At 47.5% G+C, this 18,972-nt stretch overlaps 1 long non-coding RNA gene across 2 annotated transcripts; it reads left to right on the forward strand.

Moving 5' to 3' along the window:
* The first annotated feature begins 2,193 nt into the window (after window positions 1-2,193).
* LOC141423978 (uncharacterized) lies at window positions 2,194-16,999 on the forward strand. Of its 2 annotated transcripts, XR_012448747.1 has the most exons (4): window positions 2,194-6,043; window positions 6,516-6,616; window positions 7,307-11,163; window positions 14,209-16,999. It is a non-coding gene; the product is annotated as an uncharacterized lncRNA (long non-coding RNA). The 2 variants fall into 2 exon arrangements; XR_012448746.1 differs by having other exon boundaries at window positions 6,516-11,163.
* The last annotated feature ends 1,973 nt before the right edge of the window (window positions 17,000-18,972 follow it).

Here is an 18,972-nt window from a genome sequence, read left to right on the forward strand (position 1 = left end):
TGGCTCACACCTGTAATCCTGGCTTACTTGGGAGACCGAGATCGGGAGGATCACGGTTCAAGGCCAGTTGGGACAAATACTTCACAAGACACCAGATCCAAAATAAGGCAAAATAGACTGGAGGTGTGGCTCAAGTGGTAAAAGTTACTGTTTTGCAAGTGCAACCCTGTGTTCAAACCCCAGCTCCACCAAAAAAACAGCAAAAAAACCCCAAAAAACCCAAATCATAAGTAGGAATAATACGTATCATAGATTGCCTTTTTTCAGTGAATCTTCCCAACAGCTCTGTTATCCTCGCTCCTACGAAGTGTTGTCTTAAGCCTTGACATTTCACAAATAAGGAGGAACTATCTTTTTCCCTGTGATAAAAGTAAATACGAGAGCCTCTTGCCCCTGCCTCCCCTGTGCTGGGATTACAGACACACGCCACGATGCCCAGCAAGCCTAAAATCTTTGGGTAACAGGTCCCCTTCTCTGAGGAATTCCCTCTTGGTAATGAATATGCAGATTTCCTATGAATTTATATCCACATAAATTACCTGTAGAAGATATATAAGAGAGCTGTCACATTGCTGTGGGATTTTGGATTATGCAGACTTGAGATAATGCTAATAAAATGAATGACACAGTTGACGTCATGGTGCACACCTGTTCTCCCAGGATTGGGATGCAGACGTGCGAGGATAGTGAGTTGGAGCCAACCTGAGCTACGTAGTGAGACAGTCTTAAAAACACACAAAAAATTATGGCAAGTCCCAGAATAAAAAATACAGTTTAAAAAGCTGTCGGGAATTGCAAAATATCAAGAGCCTACTTCACTTCAGTGTGGTGCTCCTTGAGTGGTTTATGAAAATTAGCTCAATCCTTTGGGCTCTGAGGCTAAGCCGTGTACAGAATGCCCACATTTTTTGTATTGTTATGTTTGTGGGGCTTTCTTCTCTTTGTTCTTTATTCATTTCTTTTTTTACACAGATGGGATCTATCTTGTGTCTTTAGTGTAAGTTCCAATTGTGCTTCCACATTTACATTTCGAGCATTATTTTATTTATTTATTGGTGGAACGCAGGGCTTCTCGAGCCACACCTCCAGTCCATTTTGCTCTGGTTATTTTGGAGATGGGGTTCTCAAGAACTATTTGCCCAGGCTGGCCTCAAGCTGCAATCCTCCTGATCTCAGCCTCCCAAGTGGCTGGGATTACAGGCGTGAGTCACTGGTGCCCAGCTGGAAGGCCCCTGTTTCTTTGCCGTGGTGCTGAGCACTCTGACTCCTCGGGATCTTGTACTCATTCATTCATCAATGACAGCCAATATCAGAAAGGCATGTGTAGGACAGGCACAATCTCACGTCCATGAGCATGGGTGACATTCTCCTTTTCTTTTTTTAGCACATTTTTTACCTTCCATTTTTACATATTGCTGTTAACATTTGCTCTTTCTTTCTTTTTCATTTACATAAAAAATTGCTTGGGATCTGGGCTCAGTGGTAGAGTGCTGGCTTAGCATTCCTGAGGACCTGGGTTGGATCCCCAGCACCACAACAATAAACTAACTAGACAGATAGATAAAAATGAAAAGAATTGCTTGGTTACATTTTTCATCTTTATCACTCAATCTCTCCCAGGCTTGGCTGCTGCGCTGAGACCCGCAGACCTCGCGGAGGGGAGCGGGGATGTGGGGGTGTTGGACATGAAGGGAGGGTGTGGGGTGACATGAGGGAGGGGTGATGCAGAAGAGCAAGTGGGGAGGGGGGGCGCAGAGTGGAGGCGAGGGCTAGTGAGGGAGGGGGCGGGACCGATGAGACCACGCCCAGAGTGGGCGGAGCCTCTCCGACCACCGCCCGCTTGGGACAGGAGCACCGCCCATGGCGGGGTTGAGTAAGCCACGCCCCCACATGGGAGGAGAAGGGTGGGCTGGCGCACCGCCCGTGGTTGGCGGGACTGAGGCAGCCACGCCCTCCAAATGGGCGGAGCCTCCCGGGCCGCGGCGCGCGGACGGAACCGACTGGGCTGTGTGCGCAGGCGCGCACTCTCCGTGGGTGTCGTGACTGCGCTCGTGGGTTTGTGGGTGGGCTTGAGAGGGGCGAGCGCGGGAAGCGGGGCCGAGCGCACGCGCAGGGGCGCCGACCGTGCGAGGGCGGGGTGGGGGGTCTCCGTTAGCGTCAGGTGCGGGAGGACCGGCGGCCGGTGACCCGGTGAGCAAGGGCACTGCTGTCGCCGGCGCTGCGTGGTCCCGGGCCGCCGGGGTCTGGGCCCGGGCCAAGGGCCGCACGCGAATCCCCGTGAAGTGTTAGCGGCTGAGTGTTGGCGGCCCTTGGCACCTGCAGTGTCTTGGGGTTCCTCGGTTTTGGGGGTGATCTTGCAGAATTTCTGCGACGGCCCGCGGGGCCCTGGAGCGCCCGGAAGTGGCCAGCCTGGCTTCGTCCCCAGCGGTCCCGCTTTGTGCCTGTGGACGCTGCAGCCTCAGTTTCTGGGAACTGTGTGCTCCTTGGACACATCTGTGACCCCTGGGAAGGGTCCTGTAAAGTGAGTTTGTCCCCGCTGGACAAAGCGATTGATTCCACTGCGGTGAGGAGGGAGCCCGGCCTCTCGTCGGACTCCCCGCCCCAAGCCCCTGGCCAGCAGAGAAGCAGAGACTGCATCAGCTGGGCATGGGGTGCACGCGGCAGTCCCAGCAGCCTGTTCTGAAAAAACAAAAAACGAAAAACATTTTCTAGCAGTCCCTGTTCAAAAGTAAATAAATAAAGCCCCTCATCTTCCAGCAGGCCCAGGCGCCAATGACTTCACCCCGTTCAGAATCCCTATCTGCTGAGTCGGTGCCAGGGCCACAATTGTGTGATTAGGGCCACCTCATTGCAGGACGCTGAGGGACCCCAGGTTGGAAAGCTTCTCTCTTTAGCTCTTCCTAAACAGCACTTCTGCTTCCTTCCTCTAATTCTTTCCAGAAGCTGAGCAGGCTTCATCCCCACACATCACTGACAGACTGGTGCCGAGGAGGGGTCCCCCGAGGGGTCGCCAGGATATCTATTTCTGTCTCTTTTGAAAGAAGGGGAAGCCCGGTGCCAGTGGTCTACGCCTGTAATCCCAGCTATTTAGGAGGCTGAGATGGGGAGGATCGATGTTTCAGCCTCAAACATCTCCAAAATAACCAGAGCAAGATGGACTGGAGGTGTGGCTCACGTGGTCAAGCGGCAGAGCGCCTGCTTTGCAAGCATGAAGCCCTGAGTTCAAACCCCTGTCCCACAAAAAGGGGGCAAAGAGGCCTCAAATGATGAATGGTTTGTGTAGGGTGAATAAGGCACACAACTGAATCACAGTAGGGATAAAATCAACATCTTGTAATCACTGATGTGCCACACGGTCATTTATTTAGAGTTTTTTTTTTTTTTTTCAGTACTGGGGTTTGCACTCAGAGTCCTGCACTTGCTAAGTGGCAGGTTCCCCCACCCCTTATTTAGGTGGTTTTGATCTCAGTGACTGGTGCTTTTCCTCCGCGAGGCCGGTGCTGGCCTCTGCTCTCGGGCTCAGGATTGGCTGTACTGCAACCATAGCTTTTAGATGCTTCATCTCCTAAGCACTTACTGCTTGCATATAAAAATGCAATTGCTTTTGTGCAAGTTGACCTTGCTAAATTTACTTGAGAATTTCACTGGTTTATGTGTAGATTCTTCTAGAATATTTGCATACCCTAGTGTCTACACAATCATTGCTTGGGACTTCCAGTACAGTACTGAGGAGAAATCTAATTTCCTGATGGAGTTTTCAGTATTTCACCACTAAATATTATGTGTGCACTAGTTTGCTAAGGGCCACTTTTTTTTAAAAAAAGTCGTGACTGGTTTTCTATAACTCTTGATGTTACCATTTTTTTTTTTTTTTTGTGGCATGGGGTTTGAACTCAGGGCTTTGTGCTTGCTAGGCAGGCACTCTACTGCTTGAGCTATGCCTCCAACCCTTTTTGCTCTGGTTATTTTAGAGATAGGGTCCATTTTTTGCCCAGACCAGTCTGGACCCTGACCCTCCTATTTTAAGCTTCACACTGTTGCCGGGATGTCAGGCATGCATCAACACACCTAGCTTTTTTCCAATGAAATGAGGTCTTGCAGACTTTTTTTGCCCAAGCTAGCTTTGAACCACAGTCCTCCCTTGTAACTTGAAAGGATAGATATGCATCACTGCACCTGGCTATTGGTTGAGATGGGGTCTCATGAGCTCCCTGCCAGGGTAGGTGTCAAACTCCATCCTCCAGATCTCAGCCTCAGCTCAGCCTCTCAAGTAGCTAGGATTACAGATGTGAGCCACAGCGCCAAGCTCGTTACTTTTTTATTTTAAACCACATTTAGATAATGTAGTGAATTGCATTTACTTTTAAAATTTAAAAAACCATATTAGAATCCAGGACTAAAGACAACAGGTAGCAATGCAGCACAGCTATGTGTATATTTGGATTCCTTTTCCTACTATTTGTTTGGGATTTTTTTGTGCCTGTGTTCATGTGTGATTTGAACCTGTAATTTTCCTTTCGTGTAATGCTGTTTTCAAGTTTTGGCAATTCATAGTTAATATGGCCTCATAAAAGGAGTTAAAATTAATTTTTCTTTTCTCAAAAATTGTTTTGTAAGATTGGGTTTATTTCTTTAAATGTTTGGTAGAAATTCAGGAGTGACATATTTGGGCGTAGGTGGATTTTTTGTGGAAGGTTTTTAACTAGGGATTTGATTTCTTTATTACATATGGGGCTATCCCAAATTCCTAATTCTTCTTGGGATAATTAAGTAAGTTGTGTTTTTCTAGGAATTTGTGAGTTCACCTAAATTCTAAACCTTCTTATCATCATGGTTGTAATCTTACAGTTTTAATGTCTAAGATCTGAACGATGTTCCTTTTTTCATTAAAAAAAAAAATATATCCACACAATACTATTGAAATTTGTCCCTACTGAAAGACCCTTTTGAGAATCTACAGCAATTAGAAGAGACAGGATTTTTGGTTGTTGTTTTATCAGTACTGGGGTTTGAATTCAGGGCCTTGTGCTTACAAGGTAGGCCTTCTACCACTTGAGCCACATCTCTAGCTCTTTTTGATTTAGGGTTTCTTTGTTTTCTTTTTCTTTTTTTTTTTCAGTTAGGGTCTCTTGCATTTTGCCCCAGGGCTACCTTCTGAAGGTGATCCTCCTACCTCTACCTCCCACCTAGCTGGGACTATAGGCATGTACCACCACACTGAACCCTGTTGCTACTTGTTTTCTGAGTCATGGTTTTGCTATGTAGCCCAGACTGGCCCTGAACTCTTGATACTCCTGCCTCAGCCTTCCAAATGCTGGAATTATGGGCATACATCACCACATCCAGCTTTTTCTTTTTTTTTTTTTTTCTTTTTTTAGACAGGGTCTTGCTATATGACCCAGGCTGGCCTTGAACTCACTGTATTTAGCACAGGCTGGCCCCAAACTCAAGATCCTTCTACATCAACCTTCTGAGTGCCGGGAATACACGGTGTGCCATCATTCCTGGCTGGAAAGTCAGTTTGTTTGTTTTTTTTTAAAACAGATCTGTGTTTAAAGCACCTATTCCTTTTCCCGAAGCTTTGTGTGGCATCTCTGACTCAGGAGTTAACATTACTGGTGCAAAACAGACATAAAAACAGCCTTGAAGCACCTCCACCCCCACATCAGCATCTGTTCAGATTCTGTCCTTTGTTCAGTCAATTCTGTTTTGCCAGTCTCTGTGATAGTGGGAGGGGCATCTGTTGTTAAATCAGAATGAAACATTACAGGATCAAGCTCCACAAAATCACACTGTAATGGCAAGGGACGTGTGGATGTCCCTCCTGTCCTTGTGCAGGATCAGATGTTGCCAGCTGGCGTGTGGACATTTTTAGCAGGAGCGTCAGCCATGAGATGAACTGTTGCTTCCACCGCAGGCTCCCTGCCATGACGTGCTGAATGAGGGGAATCAGGGGCAGCCAGAGAGAAGGCTCATTCTGTCCCTCTCCTCTCTTCTCCCAGGTTTGCTATCAGAGGAGCATCAGAAAATGGACAGATCCCAGGTGAGTTGCTTCTGTTCCTTACGCTTGTTTTGTTTTACGTGGGATGCCGAGGTTTTTATTCCTTGCTATATGAAGACGGGGACTGAAACAAGCCAAGTCAGGGTTTGAAGAGTGGCTGCTGTGGAGCTCTGCAGGTCACGTGAGCCTACAGTCAGAGAAGGGGACCAGGCTCCGTCTTTTTTCATTCTAATCTCCACATGACCCTCACCTGCCAGGGGAGGAAACCAGCCAGATACTCTCTGGTTCCCAGGTTGAAGGAAATGGCTTTGGAGGTCTTGGTGGAGGAGGAGTCAGTAGTCTCTTGGATTGTTCTTCATGGGGAGCAGAGGCTCGAGCCCAGCCTGAATTAGGGGGCCAGGGCATCGTGGGCTCAGTAGAGCTTTCTGAACCTTTGCACAGTTCTGATCAAGGAAGAACACCTAAAACTGGGGAATGGAAAAAAAGGACTGCATGTCTTCTTGTTTTTGTTCAGACAGGGTCGCTGTGTTATGGAGCCTAGGTTGGCCTGCAACTCACTACATAGCCCAGACTGGCCTCAAACTTGCCTCAGCCTCATGAGTGCTGGGATTATAGGTATGTACCACCACACCCGGCTGTCTTCATGTCTTTACATTTTCTTTAAACTGATGATTGGGTAGCAGACAGTTCTAACTCAGATTCCCTGACTCACAGTGTTTCTGTTCTGTCCATTTGCTTCTTGAAATCACAGTAATATATATATAAAACGTAAAATTTGCCACTTTAACCATTTTTCAGCATCATCGATTACATGAACAGTTAAGTGCAGTGTCACCAATATGTGAACCGTTGTTCAGCCATCACTACCATCTACTTCCAAAACTTTTTAATCACTGCAAATAAAAACTCAGTACCAGGGGAGGAGTGGGGGAAGAGGAGAAGGATGGAGGGGGTAAATCTAACTAAGATACATTGTAAGCACACACATAAATATCACAATGTATCCCCCTCCCCCTGTACAACTATTACATGCTAGTAAGATTAAAAGAACTGAGCATCTATGTACACTAATGTGGAACTGTGAACGAAGCTCACTTCTGAGGAAGACACAGTTATAGAAAGGGTGTTAAAAGGAGACTTTCACTTTAGCTCAGCATATCCTTCACGAGGACTGAGTTTTGCTGACAATAATATATTCATGAGTTGTGGCAATGTGGAAAGTTGAGACTGTGTCTGAATGCTTCCCTCCTGTGGAGGGCTTGAGCAGCGGGAAGTGGCTTGATAAGACTTATGCACCCTACACAGAGGTGATCACACCGTACCAGGCCTGTGGACTGAGCGGCGGAAGCAAAGGTTCTGCAGAGAACACCCTCCATCTGGAAATGGACCCCCTCACTCCACATCCGGACAACTTAAAAAGGTTCCAGAGCTGCCAATCTGCACCCTCATTACTAGTTAGTGTCCATCTCTGGCCCTGCTGAGTTCTGTCCCTGGAGCCAAGAATTGAGTATAGTAAAAGCAGCCAGTCCAGAAATCAGTGTGCTGTGGCCAGCTGTAGCCACTGAGGACCACAGGGTGACCTCTGTGCTTGTGCAGAAACACACGAGACACACCTTTGTGCATCTCACGGCAAGATGGTAACGACAGAACTCCACGTCCCCAGCACTGAAGGGCAGCAGCTGTGGAGAGCTGGAGGGCAGACAAACCAAGGAAAGATGCACTAAGGAGGAGGCCCCAGTGGGTCAGCAGTAGGGAAGGACAGAGTTTCAGTCAACAGCCCCTCTAACGAGGCTGTTCTTCTAAGGAGCTCAAGTGAGGCACACAGAGCTGACCCTGGAGGGTTCCTCAGAATCTCCAAAAGCTCCCCCTTTAGTTGAGGTGGAAGGCAAGACAGCGCCGCGTTGTTCCAGGTAGAAGAGAGACTTCTGAAGGAGGTCAAGGCTAAGGAGAGGGTCAAAGAAGCAAGGCCACGGATGCCTGCCCAGGACTTAAAGGACAGCAAGGTCCAGAAAGCTCTTAGCTCCTTGGAAGCAGAGGCTCCCTCTTGTTTTAGCCTTTGCGAGCCTCTCTGCTCATAACGCTGAAACTGTTGACTGAGTTGCACTGGTGCAGATTTTAACCTCTCGTAGTGAGTGTTCAGATTTGGTTTGTGTCTCAAATCCTTGTCTTGAAAAGAATTGTGAGGTAAAAAAACAGAACCCCTTAGTACCCATTAAGAACGCCTGCTCATTAATCCCTCCCTACAGTACCCAGTAACCACTCCTGGGCTTTCTGTGTCTACGAATTTTCTTATTGTACATTTATTTATTTAATTGAATTAATTAGCTAATCTATTGTTTTTCTTTTGAGGCAGGAGCTCACTCTGCATGCCAGGCTGGCCTTGAACTTTTGATCCTCCTGGCCTCACCTCCTGAGTGCTGGGATCACAAACATATGCCACCACACTGGGTTTTTTCTTGTTTTTTAATGTAATTGTTTATACCTGTGAGTTTCCCCCTTTAGCACTGCTTTTGCTATGTCTCGTAGGTTTTTGGTTATGTTGTGTTTTCATTTTTTTGTGTGTTTTCTAATTTTTCTTGTGATTTCTTCTTTCACAGGAAGAGTGTTTAATTTTCACACATTGGAATTTTCCAGTATTGCTTTTCTGAAACAAGGTCTTCCTATGTAGCCTAGCCTGACCTTGAATTCTCCATGCAGCCCAGGCTGGCCTCAAACTCATGTTCCTCCTGCCTCAGGCTTTACTTCAGTTACTGATTGATTTCTGACTGTATCTATTGTGGTCAGAGAACACACACATATGCTCCTCAACTGATGATGTGGCTGTGTGCTGATAAATCCATGGTAAGTTGAAAACATCTAAGGTAAAGAAAGATGCATTTACTACGCTACCGGACATCACAGCCCAGCAACGCCGTGCACTGCAGACAGTGGGTGGAGCTGCCCTCCTGACCGTGGTCTGGCTGGGATACCACATCCCCGCCCTAGAAAAGATCCCAGTTCCAAGTATGGTTTCTGCTGTTTTGCTGTGGCATCATTGAAAGGCCAAAAAATAATAGGTGAGTGGCTGATGCCCGCCCACCAGAGCCAAGAGTAAGAGGCGAAGAGGGCAGACAGAGGGGAATGGTTTCGGATGGGGTGAGTCAGCCTTGAAGTTGTTAGTAGACTTGCTCCTCGGGCAGGTCCTGTCTCTTTCTGTGGGTGGAGAAGAGATAGGTTTACTACAGCTGGGGTGAAAGAAGAAGATTTCAACAAGGCCCATCCAAAGCTCCAGGATGGTTCTAGAAGTGTTGGGCCAGGAATGCACGCAGGAAATGCAGGTGCACTGTGCTGGGAACTGTCCAGGCTGGCTGGCTTTGCTCCCTCCATGAGGCAAGCGAGAAATCTTCCCAGCTACTCCTCTCCCACATCCACATCTGCCTCCATTTCCCTGGAGCACCAGGGGCAATTTCTTGTGTCCTTTTTCAAAGGCCAGGTGCTTAGCTAAGTCCTGAGGACCCATGGACACCCTCTCAGTGACTGACTGCCAGCTTGCAGAATCAAACTTGAAGCATCCGTCTTAGTGCCTGAGCATCCGCTAGCTAAAACGCCTGAAGCTGAGTGATGTCGCACTGACCCATTTCAGCCCTGTGGCCTTCTGAGTTCTGCTAGAGAGATTCTCAGCCACCTTGAAGGTCTTGGACTTGGAGGACAGTGGGACCAGGGACTCCCAGCTCCCTACCTCTCCCGAGCCACTGTTTCTGCCTTGCCACAGTCAACTTCTTAAGGAACGCCATCTGTGGCCACCCTGGAGAACCTGTTGCACCACATTGTCAGGCCAAGCCACTTGAGCCTAGGGACATACCCTGCCCCGTGGAGGTCTATGGCCCCCAGTGTGCCTGCCTTCTGTGGGGACTCATGGCTTCGTGATGAGCTGACAGGGACCGTGAAGCCATTAAAACATCCAGCACAGTCTGGCTCACTACTATTCGCCGCCCTTTCTGCGGCAGCTGATTTTATTCCTAGGGTGGCAGGAAGTAGTTTGGAGACCACTACACGTGGTAATGGGTCCAGATGCCCCTGACCCCCGCCGGGTTCCTGAACACCTGTGCAGGGCTTCGCTGCTCCCCACCCTCAGCCATTCTCCTGCCTCCTGCTCTGTGCATTTTGTGCTCCCGACTTTACTCGTGACTGTGCCTTTCAAGTGACCTGTCTGACAATCCAAAAGAACTACTTTCTACCGCTCTTTACACAGACTATGAATAATCCCAACACGCTCTTGTAATGCCTCAGTGCAGGACAGATGGTCAAACACACGCTCTGTCTCCTCTCTAAACGTAGCTCCTTAAAGGCAGGTAAGAAAGGATATTTAGCTAGCACCCGGCAGCCTAGGAGAGGTTTAGACACATGGTGGGAATTTTATTATTACTGTTAGTGTTTCATGGTGCTGGGAACGGAATCCAGGGCCCTGGGCATGCTAGGCAGGTGCTTTACCAGCGAGCTACATCCCCTATTATTATCCCCATTATTATTACTACTATCATTATTGATTAGACTCAGAGCTTTGTGCTGGCTAAACAAACCCTTGAGCCATGCCCACACTCTATTATTTTTGATTGAATTCATAAGTTAATAGACTGGATATTTCTATCACGTTATGTCTGTAACCCACAAAACAAAACACAGGACAAGGTACAGAACAGACAACCTACACAGAATTTCATGGCAACTCTCAAACATGCTAGGAATTACTACCTACATCTCCTTCATGTCACCCAATGCTGCCCACACTGGACTAATGAGAAATCTACGTCCAGGGATCCGTGTCACTCAGGATGTGACTGTGAATTTCAGTCCAGACAAGGGGCTATGCTTCAGTGTTACTCAGAGGATGCTGGAGAGCTACAGCCACCTGGTCCCTGTCGTGGCATTTAGTGATGGGGTCACAGGTTATGACCCATGTGTTTCTCCCCTCCCTGACGAGGTTCAAGTGGGCAACTCATTGTGGGGCTCCTGAGGCTTCCCCTTCCTGTCCTTCAAGGGCCAGGTGTCCAGGCAGCTCACCAGTGTTACTCAAGTCTCCTCCACAGGCTTCTGTGTCACCAAGCCAGATGTGATCTTCAAGTTGGAGCAAGAAGAGGAGCCATGGACATTAGAGTGAGCATTCCTAGGCTGGCCCAATTTAAGTGAGTTGGTTATTTCTATTCTCAACCCCACCCCCCGCCCACAAAAAACCCCAGTGGGAGCCAGGTCCCATGTGGCTTGGGGCCTTTGGGCTGTGTCTCACTGTCTTCTGGAGAAGGACCCCAGGACTTGCAAGAGCTGAGCAGCCAGCCAGCATGCCTTGGATACTGTTCCTACACCTAGATCCTGACCCTGCTGGCTGCATCTGACATCTTTTCTCTGAGTTTCTCTGGAATTCATTTTCTCTTTCCTCCACCTCCCCTCCCTCTCCTCCTCTTCCCCCACCCTCTCCTCCTCTTCCCCCACCCTCTCCTGCAGATGTGTTACTATTAGGTTACAGCAATAGAGTCCATTGTCATTACCGTTATTTAATGTTATTTTGAATGAATTAGGAAATATAAGCATAAAGTAAACATCAAAAAGAAACAGAGGAAATCATGAGTAGACAGGGTGATTGTATATCTGCTCCACTTGGTTGGAAAACAAGCAGTCGGAGGATAAGAAAGATGACCTCATTTAAAATAGTAACAAAAATGGGAAAAATTGACCGGGGACAAATGTACTGAGAAACTCATAGCCCAGGCATGGTGGTGCACACGTGTTATCTCAGCACTTGACAGGCAGTGGAGGAGGATCACCAGTTGAGGCCAGCCTGGGCTACTTCGTGAGTTCCAGATCAGCCTGGACTACATAGTGAGACCCTGTCTCAAAGAGCCAAAAAGTGTAACATGTATGTATAACTGGACAGATACACAGATATGTACATAACAGACTCACAGTTGTGTCTACTCAGGAACCAACGATGTCGGTTCTGTGTCTGTGTCTCCCTTCCCCCATTTGAGCTATGCCCCTGGCCCTTTTGTTTTGTATTTAAAATTGTTTTTGAGACAGGGTGTTGCTAACTTTGCCTGCAATGGCTTCAAACTTCAATCCAGACAGCTGGGGTTACAGTGGTGGCCATGAGTCTCTCAAGGGAATTTACATGTGCAGCACTAGCACACCTCCCACAGAGTCACTCAGAATGTCGTGAAGGAAGCACAGGACACTGATGTCACCCAGCCCATCTGAGAAGGGAGCGGGTGGCTGTTAAAAAATGATGAAAAGGAGATGCCTCTGGTTGCTTTCCCTGTGTCTCCTAATTTGAGGTATATGAGTATATTCTTTAAAAGAAATTCTTTAACAAAGTAAAGGAGAAGCTGGGCATGGTGGCTCATGCTTATAATCCTGGCACTTCAGCACTTAGAAGGCTGTACGACAGGAGGACTGTGAGTTTGAGGCCAGCTTGGGCTGGTTTAAGCTACATAATGAGATCCTGTCTCAAACAAACAGAACAAAAAATTAAGGAAGGATACTCACCGTGGTATATGATACTGAGATTAGGATTAGGACTGAGTATAATGGTTGAATTTGGCAATATTGATGATTTAAGAAATGTTTCCTTTTCCTTTTTGTTTTCCTTCTTCCCTCCCTCCCTCTTTTCCTTCTTCCCTCCTTTCCCCTCCCTTCCTTCCTTCCTTGACTGGGTCTCACAGTGCAGCCCCAGGATGGCCTTGAACTCTTGACCATCCTGCCTCAGCTGTGATTATAGGTATGTATCATCATGCCCAGCATTTGTCACTAGCCCTAGATAAACCTGGGGTTTCCTTGTTACTTAAGACACCACTTGTTAAAATGAATGCCACACCGTCCATGTTTACTTACGTCATTGCTCAAAAGCTCATGTTAAATTCTTTTTGATCCAGCCTCCTAAATATTACTTGTACATCCTCCCAACACCTGCTCCTCCTCGAGGGTTTTTTTTTTTTTTTTTGGTGGCACTGGGGTTTGAACTCACACTTGTGGCACTTGCTAGGCAAGTGCTCTACCACATGAGCCAAACCAACCCTTTTTGTTTTATTTATTTTTCAAGTAGGGTCTCACTTTTATGCCCAGGTCCTGGACTGAGACCCTCCTATTTACACTTCCTGCATAGCTGGGATGACAGGTGTGCTGCCACGCCTGGCTCCTTACTGCTTGAGACAGGGTCTTGCTCACTGTTTGCTTGGGCTGACCTCCCCATTTCTACCTCCCAAGTAGCTAGGATTACAGGTGTGAGCCACTGTGCCTGGCTTCTTGAGCTTTGCCTCTCCAGATCTGAGGAAACAATGCAGACCATGGCTGGCACATACTTGATGCTCGAGGTATATTTTTACACATAATTGGCTTGTGCTCAAGTTCTCACATCTGTCTTGAAGTGCTGTCAGTGCTAATCCCTCCTTTGTGGAATGCCCACTTCACTTGGTGGCCAAGCTATAAGAATGTCTGACTTGATCCGGTGGCACCTGGTTATACTACCTGAGCTTCTGTTGCCACCTAAAGGAGCTCCTTACTACTCTTCATACATAAGAAGGCATTCCTGAGAAGACAGCCTACATTACATTCATATACATTCTGGTTCATAGGGTATGGTTGACATCAACCATAACTGTCGATACCCTATATTTTGATAGAAATTTCCAGATCATTGTGATGCATACTGCCTGTTGAGGAACACCAATTAGGTGCTTTACTCCGAGAGGTTCAATGGCAACTAGAGATGTGTGAGCGCCTGCCAGAAGCACAGATTGTAGCTACAAGAGGGAAACAAGTGTTAATCAAGGGCTGTGTGGATAAAGCCAGCCCTTCCTGAAGCTGTGTTCATGAGAAGTATGTGGAGTGGCTGCTTCCACGTTTTGAAGAAAATGGAATTTAAGGAGCATGAATTGAAAAAGGGAGAGATGGAGGGGAGAGGAGGGAGGGAGGAGAAGGAGGGAAAACTGAAATATGACCTTTCAGTTTGAAGGTCATATTTTTAAAATAGCAAATACATGCATGCTCATTGCTAGTTTTCCTCTTCCTTGTCCACTGTAACAGGAGTTTCTTATTTTTATTTCTTCTAAAGCAAGGAGAAATAAATGCTTTGAGATTTCATCCCTGTGCCTGAAAATGGAGATTCTGTAATAGACTAAATCACTTATATAAGGATGTGTTCACATTTTTAAGCTTCATGTAATTTTTCTCATTCGTAGAGGTCCAGAAGCAAAATCACCTGATAACAAGAAAGCAGAAAAAGCAAGGCAAGCACATGTGGCATGCTTCCTGCCCCATCACCACACCGCCCAAGAAGAAGGTGAGTGTTTGTCTGGACACAAACCTGGTTTCTTCAAGACAAACACCCTGTGGGCATTACTCAGGGGACTGAATCTGAAACCTGTGAGAATCAAGTGCCAGCGGTGCACATCACTCAAGTCAGAACGGCAGTGATACCTGCACGTGGAGGCCTACCTGTTGAGCACAAGCAAGAAAACCCTGATGGGAGAGAAAGGTGCCAAGCCCCGAGATGGCAATGGGGATCTTGGTGAGCAACAGGAAGATCAAGCTCCAGAGCCACCTTTTGAGGCCCTCACATACAGAAATGCCAGAGCAAGTCGCATCTCCCAGCTGACTGCACAAGCAGGAGAGAAACTCTGTGACCATGCAAAACCTGGGGAAAGCGTTAAATGCCGAGGAAGCTCCCCAAGTCCCCTAGGAGCCTCAGACAAGGACATATCGCCCTGAAGTTTCACAGGTGTGAGAAGTCAGCCATCTTTAAACATCAGAAAAATAGGGGAGAAAACCTCGGAAGCCAGCAAGGAGCCCTCCGTCACTCAAGGTCCTAGGACTCACACAGGAGAGGGCTCCTTTGAACAGTCATTGTGAGAAGTACTGCCAGGAGTTGCACCTCACTGACCATCAGAAGATACACACACAGGAGAATCATGCGAAAGTCGTAAGTGTGGGGAAATCTTCCAGAAACTCCAGCTCACCAACTCACAAAGAGCTCACCCAGGAGAGAAATCCCATGGAAATGAGGCAGGTGGCACAGCCCCTGTGAAGCCCCCCATCACCGACCATCACAGAACACAGCTGGGAAAGAAGGTATGTGTCTGTGACCAGCGTGAGCAAACTTGCCACTGTCTCAGCCCTGAGAGTCCACCAGAAGATCCATGTGGAGAGAGGCGTTACCAGTGTGGAGAGTGTGGCAAAGCCTTCCCTGCAAAGTCCAACCTCAGTCACCATCAAAGAACTCGCTCAGAGGAGAAACCCTACAAGTGCCAGGACTGCAGAAGTCCTTCCGTGTGAAGTCACACCTAACTAAACACATGACACACATGGGAGAGAAGCCTTTCAAATGTGACATATGTGGGAAAACATTCTTCCAGAAGTCACAGTTTGCCGACCACCAGAGAACACACACGGGGGAAGAAACCCTACAAGTGTACTGAATGTGGGAAATCCTTCTGCTATGTCAGCCTAATTATACATCAGGTCAGTCAGCGGGAAGAAACCCTATGACTGTAGTGAATGTGGGAAAGCCTTTTGTGTAAATTAAATCTCACCAAACACCAGAAAATCCACACGGGAAAATCCTCTGAATGTAATGAGTACAGCACATCTTTCTCCATGAAGTCGGTGCGCATCAGACACCAGCGTCCTCACACGGGAGAAATCCTACAGATGCACTGAATGTGAAACGTTCTACAAAAAAACCCAGCTCTTGCCAAACGCCAGAGAACTCACACTGGGGAGAGGCCACATGAATGCAGTGAATGTGGGAAGTCCTTCCCTGTGAAATCTGCCCTCATGAGTCACCAGAGGACTGACACAGGAGAGAAACCCCACAAATGTAACAAGGGTGCAGTCTTTCTATGTGCACCGAAGGAATCACACGGGAAGGAAAACCCCACGCATGCAGTCAATGCAGGACAGCCTCTTCTTTGAGGCCCGGCCTCACTGGTCATCAGAAGATGCACTCCAAAGAGAAGCCCTACAAACATAGCGTCAGAAAACTTTTTGCTATAAGTCAATCCTTACCGTGTGCAACACAGGGGCCAAACCGTATGAATGTGACAGATGTGGGAGTCCTTCTGTATGATGTCAGTGCTCAGTCAACGCCAGAATACACAGGTAGAAACCCTACAGGTGTAAAGAATGTTGGAAAAGCTTCTTCCAGAAGTCACACCTCAGAAAACACCAGTGAACACACATGAGGGAGAAGCCCTACTTGTGTGAGGAGTGTGGAAAAACCTTCCAGAAATCCCAACTCACTGAGCACCAGAGAACACACATTGGGGAGAACACCCCCAAGTCCTGCTACAAGCTAGACCTAACCATATGCCAGTGAACTCACACTGAGAAGCCCTACAAATGTGGCGATTTGACAGGTCTTTCTGTATGAAGTTACACCCCCCTGTACATCAGAGAACTCACTCAGGGAAAACCTCTTGGAATGTAACGAATGTGGGAAGACCTTTTGTGTGAAGCCAAACCTCATCAACCGCGAGCGGCACGCATGGGGAGAAGCATACAAACGTGGGTGGTGTGGCAATCCTGTATGAAGTCTGCCCTCCCAGTCCCTCAGCAGACACACACGGGGAGAAGCCATCCGAATGTCCTGAGTGTGCGAAGGCCTTTTGCAAGAAGTCAGCTCTCACTGTACAGGTCATTCACACAAGGACACTACCCCAAGCTGTCACGTGTGGGCTGAGCCTGTCACACCAGCGAGGACTCAGGAGTAAACGTGAATGTAATCAGGTCTGTGTAAATTCAGCTGCCCTAGAAAATTCAAGGATTCAGGGTTATGGGCTCTCCATGAACAAAATGAATATGGGAAACCTTTGCTTCGAGTCTTAGCAAATGTCAGGGCACGGCAGTGGGAGACCCCCGAGTGTCCTGTGTGCCTCGGCGTCCACCAGCATATCAGACATGCAGCAGAGCAAGCACGGGGAGAACATTTGAATGTAAATCGTTATTCGCATATTCAAAAAAGAAATAAAAGCAGATCCTGAAATTAAAACAACTCAGATTTATTTCAAATTGGCAACTTAGCCACATAGGAAAAAAATCCTTGTTTCAGGAGACGTGAACACCTGTTATGACTACAGCCTTCAGGGCCCAACTTCAAAACCACAGGGGAAAAAATTCAACAAAAGTAGTACTTGGTGTGGTGGTGCATGTCTGTAATCCCAGAACTCGGGGGGCTAAGGCAGGAGGATAGGAGTTTGAGGCTAGCCTGGGTGGAATAACAAGACTATCTTAAAAAGATTTTTTTTTAAGTATAAAAGAATTTACAAATCTACATGTATGAAAACTTTCAAGGAAAAAAAACCCTTTTAACATATTAGCAAATAATACTAAGGGAACACTATTAATTTAGGAGACCAAATACTTTTCTCTTTGGCTGTACTGGGGTTTGAACTCAGGGCTTCACACTTGCTAAGCAGGTGCTCTACCTTTGAGCCACGCCTCCATCCCTTCTTATTCTGGTTACTTTGGAGACAGGCTCTTGTCTGGTTTCTGATCCTTGTATTTTACACTTCCCACTGTAGCTGGGATGACGTGTGTGTACCGTGCCCAACTATTGATTGAGATGGGGGTCTCATGAACTTTTTGCCCAGGCTGGCCTCAAACTGCAATCCTCCCAATATCAGCCTCCCAAGTAGTTAGGATTACAGGCATGAGCTACCAGCACCTGGATAGAGATGGGGTACCTTTTGTCCTCCAGAAATAGTGTAGAAGTCGTATTTCAAAAATGGTACCAAATTTTGAAAATAAGATGTAAGATACTTCTAATTGTTGGAAGATAAAAGCTCTGTCCCCAGCCCTTTGGTGCTGGGGATCAAATCCAGGGCCTTGTCTGTGCATGCTAGGCAAGCACTCCACCACCGAGCTACATCCCCGGCCCAGAAAAAGGCTTTTAAAAGATGCAGGTCACAACAGCAAGCTTGTGGTAGATGCTTGAAGGGACGAGGTGAGTAGTACTTATGTGAGTAGGAAACACACACGTGTTGTGTATGTTTAATTCATGTGATGGAGACAAATATAGTTGTCCATGGGGAATATCTCTCCATAGCTTAATAGTGTCACTACAGATTCGCCACGCTAGTGCCTCTCTCTCTCTCTCTCTCTTATACACATGCACACGGTCTTGCTATGTAGCCCAGGCTGTTCCCAAACTCAGGATCTTCCTGCTCCAGCCTCCCAGTGTTGGGTTTTGAAATAGGGTCTCGCTCACCTTGTGATGCTGGCCTTGACCTCGTGATCCTCCTGTCTCTGCCTCCCAAGTGCTGAGATTACAGGTGCGCCGTTTTCTCTCTTGGTTACAGCATATGTGGGTCTCAACTCAGCTTCTTCACACATTGTGGCTTCGATGTGTGCTGCCATTTTGAGTTTTGTTCTGTTTTACTGAACTATCTTATAATTGTGCCCATAGGGGCATGTTTGTTTGTTTTTAATTGCTCTTGCTTTACAATGCTTTTCCACTGAAGGCCCTGCAGAGTGGCCATGGAGGGATGGAGGGAGGGCAGTCAGGTGGGTGGCTGTGTGCTCCTTTGCTCTGCCCTTGAGTCCTGACACCCACTGAGGCCCTTTCAGGTTTGCTGAACAGGTGGCCCAGTCTCCAGTGACAGAGCCTTGCTTGCCCTCCTCACTACGGCCCCGCTGTGAATGAGTCCTGAAGCTGCTAAGCCATGTCGGTAGGTCTGTGGGGAGTATGTGCAGGTTTTACATACCCCAAAACCAACGACTGCTCAGAGAGAGACCACTGGAACCCAATCCTGGACCGCCTCCCTGCCCCAATTCACCTTCCCTGCTCTGTGCTGGGGTTTGACCCAGGGCCTTGCACTTGTCAGGCAGGCACTGCACCTCTTGAGTCTGGCCCCAGACTTTGTGTTTATATTTAGTTCTGAGACAAGGTATTGCTCACTTTTCTGGTCTCAATCTTGAGACCATCCTTCCTTCTTGGCCTCCCACGT

Source organism: Castor canadensis, chromosome 6, assembly GCF_047511655.1.
Source record: "Castor canadensis chromosome 6, mCasCan1.hap1v2, whole genome shotgun sequence".
Taxonomy (NCBI): Eukaryota; Metazoa; Chordata; class Mammalia; order Rodentia; family Castoridae; genus Castor; species Castor canadensis.